This window comes from Ornithorhynchus anatinus, chromosome X1 (genome assembly GCF_004115215.2).
Source record: "Ornithorhynchus anatinus isolate Pmale09 chromosome X1, mOrnAna1.pri.v4, whole genome shotgun sequence".
Lineage (NCBI taxonomy): Eukaryota > Metazoa > Chordata > Mammalia > Monotremata > Ornithorhynchidae > Ornithorhynchus > Ornithorhynchus anatinus.
The window spans coordinates 10,824,956-10,831,624 of NC_041749.1; the positions used below are offsets into that span (position 1 = coordinate 10,824,956).

At 41.2% G+C, this 6,669-nt stretch overlaps 1 non-coding gene across 1 annotated transcript; it reads left to right on the forward strand.

Annotated features, from left to right (window-relative positions):
• Window positions 1-5,151: 5,151 nt before the first annotated feature.
• Window positions 5,152-5,289, forward strand: LOC114806944. Its single transcript, XR_003754998.1, has one exon. It is a non-coding gene; the product is annotated as a small nucleolar RNA SNORA7 (small nucleolar RNA).
• Window positions 5,290-6,669: the final 1,380 nt, after the last annotated feature.

Genomic DNA, 6,669 nt, shown 5'->3' on the forward strand with positions numbered 1-6,669 from the left:
TGGGCAGTCTGTGGTACTGGCAAAAGCCTTCTCCAACACCACATTTCCAAAGAATCAATGTTCTTTCTATCCTGTTTTTTCATTGTCCAATTTTTGGATCCATACATTGTCTCTGGAAATACCACAGAGTTGGCAATTTGTATTTTTGAGGCAATTGTTACATCAGGATACAGATGCATATGGAGTATTTTTGCAGAGAAAAGGCTCATCAGGGTTTTCATTGAAACCAACTGTCCAAGGGTATTAGCCATTCAGTGTGCCTTATTTCCCTAAGCACACTATGTTAAGACCCCAGAGACTGCCCCAAGGCCTCTAATCACCCCCCCTCCATTTTTCTGCTGAGATAGTAAGGCAGACTAGGGTTGAGTTTTAAGTCCCAAGAATTCCCAAATTCAGTGTTAGAGCATGCACAAAGTAGCATAGCTTAGTGGAAGGAACATGGGCCTGGGAGTCAGAGGACGTGGGTTCTAATCCTGGCTCTACCACTTGCCTGCTGTGTGACCATGGGCAAATCCCTTAACTACGGGGTGCCTCAGTTTCCGCATCTGTAAAATGGAGATTCAATACCTCTTGCCTCTCCTACTTAGACTGTGAATCCCAGGTGGGGCAGGGACCTACTTCCAGTGAATAGCTACTACAGAATTTACTTGCCACTAACAAGACTAGAATGTTTACTCTGCTTGGATTGTACTCCCCCGAGCACTTACCCCAGTGCTCTGCACACAGTAAGCGCTAAATAACCTTTGATGATGAGATACTGCTTGGCGGAAGAATCAGGACTGAACCTCACAAGTCCTAAATCCCCAAGTCGGTACTCTTCTTTCTAGATCATGCTGTCTCTCAAAAGCCAGAGAGGGATTATTGTTTTCACTGTTGTTTTTATTTGAATGCAGTTTTCTATTTTTAATATACTTCCTGTTCAAAAGTCAAGGTTCTGATCCCTGGGTACCTTATTAAATTCATGAGCAAGGTCTGCCCATAATCATCTACCACGCTAAATATGCAATCATTGGGTAGTTTGATGTTATGGAAAAGGGAGAAATTGAGTTCCCAGATGATTAATAGTGAACTTCCTGCTTTTTATGGCTTTCTGCACTTTCTCCAGCTCTACCTGAGGCTTTAAATAGGTTACCCGAGAACTGGATTAGTCATGTAAAAGATGAGGTGGAGAATGCTGATTCAAGAGAAAGCCAGAATAGCCTGGATAGAGATTCTGCTTTATTTGAGGACAGCAAAGAAAAGATTACTGCACGAGAAAGGGAGTCAGAGTTCTACTGGCATCTGCTGGTAACCACCACTGGATAATTTACGATCTGTCCTCTTGGGTAAAACTGGAATTTAATTCCATACTGAATTAAGCCCATAACTTGCTATTCCAAGAAGGTATGTGATAGGGGATGTGTTTGCCAACTGGACTGTGTAATAATAATTCACATAGCACCCTTCTTCCCTCTGAACTCAAAGCACCTCACAAATGATATCGCTTTAATAAATTGTGCTGGAGTAGTAGTCAAACTTGGTTGCCTGTTACCTCCAATTTAAATGGTTTGAAAAGAAGAAAGAAAAGAAACACCACCGGAAGATTTTTTAGAATAATAAAAGTCTGTTTTCATCTAATGAGGTCCTCTTTGGTAACGTGTACACACTAGTAAATATGTAAGCTTGCAAAAAACACTTCACGCCATTGCAGAGGCTGTGAAAGCTTTGGGCACATGAGGTAAAGGAGCTGATGTAGTAACATCCAAAAACTTGATTAAGTGAGTTCTTGATTTAAGCTGTTTATTTATACCACCTATGGATAACCACATATATCTTGGAGTTAACACTTCCACCTTAGGCAATCTTACTGAAGCAAATCTTAAGGAACTGAGAAAGCACAGTTAAGCATCCCTTTAACCTTGAATAGTTAATAATAACGTTGGTATTTGTTAAGCTCTTAACTATGTGCAGAGCACTGTTCTAAGAGGTGGGGTAGATACAGGGTAATCAGGGTGTCCCATGCGAGGCTCACAGTCTTAATCCCCATTTTACAGATGAGGGAACTGAGGCACAGAGAAGTTAAGTCACTTGCCCACAGTCACACAGCTAAGTGGCAGAGGCGGAATTTGAACCCATGACCTCTGACTCCCGAGCCCGGGTTCTTTCCACTGAACCACGCTGCTTCTCACCCACGCTGCTTCTCTAGTTCTAGTTCTCTAGTTCTAATTTGGATTCAAGGCACAAAGGAAATATTTTTTGAAATTAGATGGTTATGTGTATTTCTCAAACAGGGTGTAGCCATTTCTTCTTTCAGAGTAGAAAAGAAGGCTTCTTTTCTACACAAACTACAAATCTCTTTTTGAGGAATAAGGAAAAAAACACCTAGTATAGACTCAATAAATGGAGACTCAGTATGGACTAATGGATAGTGCATGGGCCTGGGTTGTAATCCCCCCTCCACCACTTGTCTGCTGTGTGACCTTGGGCAAGCCACTTCACTTTTCTGTGACTCAGTTACCTCATCTGTAATGTGGGGTTCAAGATTGTGAGGCCCCCTGGGGGATAAGGTCTTTGTCCAACCTGATTAGCTTGTATCTACCCCTGCACTTCAGTACCTAGAACATAATAAGCACTTAACATACACAGTTATTATTATCAATAATCAATAGGAGGAGAATAAATACCGGGCTAGAAAAAATAAGTGGAAGGAGACATTAGTTCAAAGAAGCTCCTCATCTCTGTCAAAATCATTCACCTGTTCAGAACCTCTTATGTTTCTTGACATTACTGAAGCAGCTCACCCACTGGGATATCTTGAAGACATAGATCTGACAATTTGGGGATGTTTTTCAGGAAACAACAAAAAAAGCACAGTTGAAAATCACCAGTATTTAAGGACCTGTTGTGTATAGTTCACTTGGGGAACAAGCAGAAAGAAGCAGCTGGATCCTTGTCCTCAAAGAGGTTACAGTAGAATAATATTTTAAGTTTTAAGTGCTACTCCACTATTTCCCCTCTCCCTAATGCCTGTCTCCCCATGTAAACTTTAAGTTCTTTGTGGGCAGTGATCACATCTACCAGCTCCTTGCACTGTATTTTCCCAAGTCCTAAGTACAGTGTTCCGCACCCAGTAAGCACTTAATAAATATCATTATCTGATGGATCAAAAAAAAAAAAGTACATAGCTGCAGCTTCTCTGCCACACTCCTGATTCTGGTTAAAGTCTAGCTTTTGCATATCATCTTCTGATTCATAAATCCCAATACCATTATAGGATAATCAACTACATTTTGTTACCTCCTCATCAATTTACTGGTGAACATCCTCAGTCCAACTTTGGAAATCAGGGATGAGTTGTGGTATCTCCCATCTACAAACAAATCTATTTTCCTTAGTTTTTAAAAAATGGTAAGTCCTTGTAAGCGGCAATTGTACAGAGAGTCAACTGCTCTAAATGGTCGTAGCAATGAACATTGTTTTCACACTGATTATGCATTGCCATAAGCCATCTAACCAAAAGCATTTATCAATATCACTGTTATTTATCACATGTTGTCAGAAACGGCAGCATCATCCACTACAGGGAGAATTTATTCTGGATGAATAATTCAAAACAGATCACTGGGATGCTAGAGAGTTTATGACTAACTATAGCTTTATTTGCCCTCATAAGTACAAAGGTGACAAGGGAACTGGAGAGGGAAGGAGATAGGAGACTTCGTATTCCATCGTCAAGTTTCGTTACATAACGGTTTTTTCCTCTCACCCGTGAACCAACGGCTCTCATTTAATGTCCTGGCTCCTCACTTTCTACAAATATTTGAAATGTAAGGTTAACATTACAGTCAGTGGGAATCACAATCTAATTTGCACACCCTCCTAGGGATCAACATGATTAAACATATTTATTGAGCATCTTCTAGATTGGGAGCCTATTGTGGGCAGGGATTGTCTCTATTTGTTGCTGAATTGTACATTCCAAAAGCTTAGAACCATGTTGTGCCTACAGTGAGCGCTCAATAAATACTATTGAATGAATTGAATGACTCTGTCATATGCAAAGTATGATCTTTCCAAAACAGAAGCCATATGATCGCTGACTTCCAGGAGCTTGTGATCTAATGGGGGAGATAAATTGACATAAATGGACATATACACAATATTTAATAAATGTGATATTTGTTAAGCACTTACTATGTGACAGGCACAGTATTAATCACTGGGGTCGGTACAAGCAAATCAGGTTGGACGTAGTTCTACATAGGGCTCACAGTCGTAGTCCCCATTTTACAGATGAGGTAACTGAGACCCAGAGAAGTTAAGTGATTTGTCCAAGGTCACACAGCAGACAAGTGACATTGCTGGGATTAGATTCAAGATCCTTCAGACTCCCAGCCCCATGCTCTATCTACTAGGCCATGGTGCTTTTTTAAGGTGGAGGAATTGATTAGATTATCAATATTTTAACCTACTCAACAAAACCACTCTTCTTTGACCAAAAAAAAGTGACTACATTTAAACTTTAAGCCTTGCACAAGATCTTTTAAAAAAGTGAGCAAAGGGGACATATCTATCATTACTCTCCCTTCAACCTTGTTTTTCAGGTAAGAAAGGTGCCTCCTTTATGTATCTTTCTTCTGCAGACCTTCTCCTACTTACTTGTCTCTTGAATTCTAACACCTCCCTTAGTAATAACCTCACTCAATGACGGTCTCTCACCTAAACCTGGCCTGACTTCATTAAGAGAGTTCTAAATGAGAAGTAGGAGAAGTGTAACCAAGCTTTTTCTTTCTCACAGCAGATATTCATTTTCCCCACTTAATAAAAGGAAGAGTTTCTTGACCAAAAAGGATGATTTTCCTTGAAGATCCTTAAATGGAGTCCTGACAGCCAAAATCTCAGAGGAGCAGCAAGGTTTAGTGGAAAGAGCACAGGCCTGGGAATCTGAAGATCCAAGTTCTAATTCCAGTTCTGTCACTTGTCTGCTGTGAGCCCTTGGACAGATCACTTAACTTCTCTATGCCTCAGTTACCTCATATGTAAAATGGCCATTAAATGCCTATTTTGTCTCCCTTTTAGACTGTCAGCCCCTTGTGGTACAGGAACTCTTTCCTACTTCATTATATCTAACCCAGCACTCAATAGCATTAGGCAAATAGTAAGCACTTAAATCCCCTCTCAGGGTCGCACCTGGAGAGTTTCCAGTCCTCTACCAGTCTCGACTATGGGAGGGAGAGTCAAGCAGAGGCCTGTCCGTTCCATTCCTTGCTTGGGCAGTGGTTAGTGAGTGGAAGACAATCTGCTACAGATAAAACTCACCAGTGTTGGGCAGCAGCGGCACGGGAGAGAGTCGAGGGCGGAGACTCGACTTTACTGCGTGGAAGGAGGCAGTGGTAAACCACTTCCAAATTTTTTTACCAAGCAAACTGTATGGATACACTACCGCAATGATTGCAGATGGCCAAGGGTCTACAAATCAGGATTTATTCCTGGTGTGTTTTTTCTGAGGAGAAAAAAAAAAAAACCTCACCCGAAGGTGATTCTAATATTGTTAATGGCGGAGGTGAAAAACACACATGCAACATTATTATTTTCATTGTAAATACCCCAGGGCCTAGCATGTTGTTTTGCATCCAGCTAGAGTTTAATAAATATAATAATAATAATAATAATAATAATAATATTGGTATTTGTTAAGCGCTTACTATGTGCCAAGCACTGTTCTAAGTGCTGGGGTAGACATAGGGGAATCAGGTTGTCCCACATGGGGCTCACAGTCTTAATCCCCATTTTACAGATGAGGAAAGTGAGGCACAGAGAAGTTAAGTGACTTGCCCACAGTCAAACAGCCGACAAGTGGCAGAGCTGGGATTCGAACTCATGAGCCCTGACTCCAAAGCCCATGCTCTTTCCACTGAGCCACGCTGCTTCTCTTTTCTACTATATAAAGGAATCTGGAAGTAAATGGTCCAGTAATCACAAACAGTTCATGCAACATCTCTGTCAAACCATAAGAAGATCTCAGTTATGACACTCCAGACTCATGCTTCCCATACAAGCTGTATGCAAGAAAAATGCAACTTGGAATATTAGTTGCCATATCTGACACTGTAGTGTACAAAATAAAAGGTTCATTCAAATTTTAAAGTATTTGTTAAGCGCTTACTATATGTCAAAAATTCTTCTAAACAATGGGATAGATACATGTTTATCCGGTTGGACACAATTGAGTTCCCACATGGGACTCACGTTCTCTGCTGGTGGGAGAAGGATTTAATCTTCATTTTGCAGATGAGGTAATTGATGCATAGAGTGGTTAAGTGACTTGCCCAAGGTCACACATCAGGCAAACTGAGGAACCGGGTTTATAACCCGGATCCTTCCGACTCCTAGTTCCGTGTTCCCTCCACTAGGCCGTGCCGCATCTCCCTGTGGGCAAAGAGCAAGGATGGGGCAGGTTTGGTTTGATTTTCATTTCAGGAATCAGCTATCAGAAACTGACTCTCAGGTAAAGAATTGTGTCAACCAATGGTTGTTTCTGGATGTAAACCTCGGCAAGGAGAAGTGACAACATTTTCTGGTAACCCAACGCAGTGGAGTAGCACCAGATTAATGGTCTGCACACTCTGCAGGAAGAAAGTAAGGCAGGAGCTGGCATAAGGGGTCTCGTATTTCTGAGAAGTGATAAAG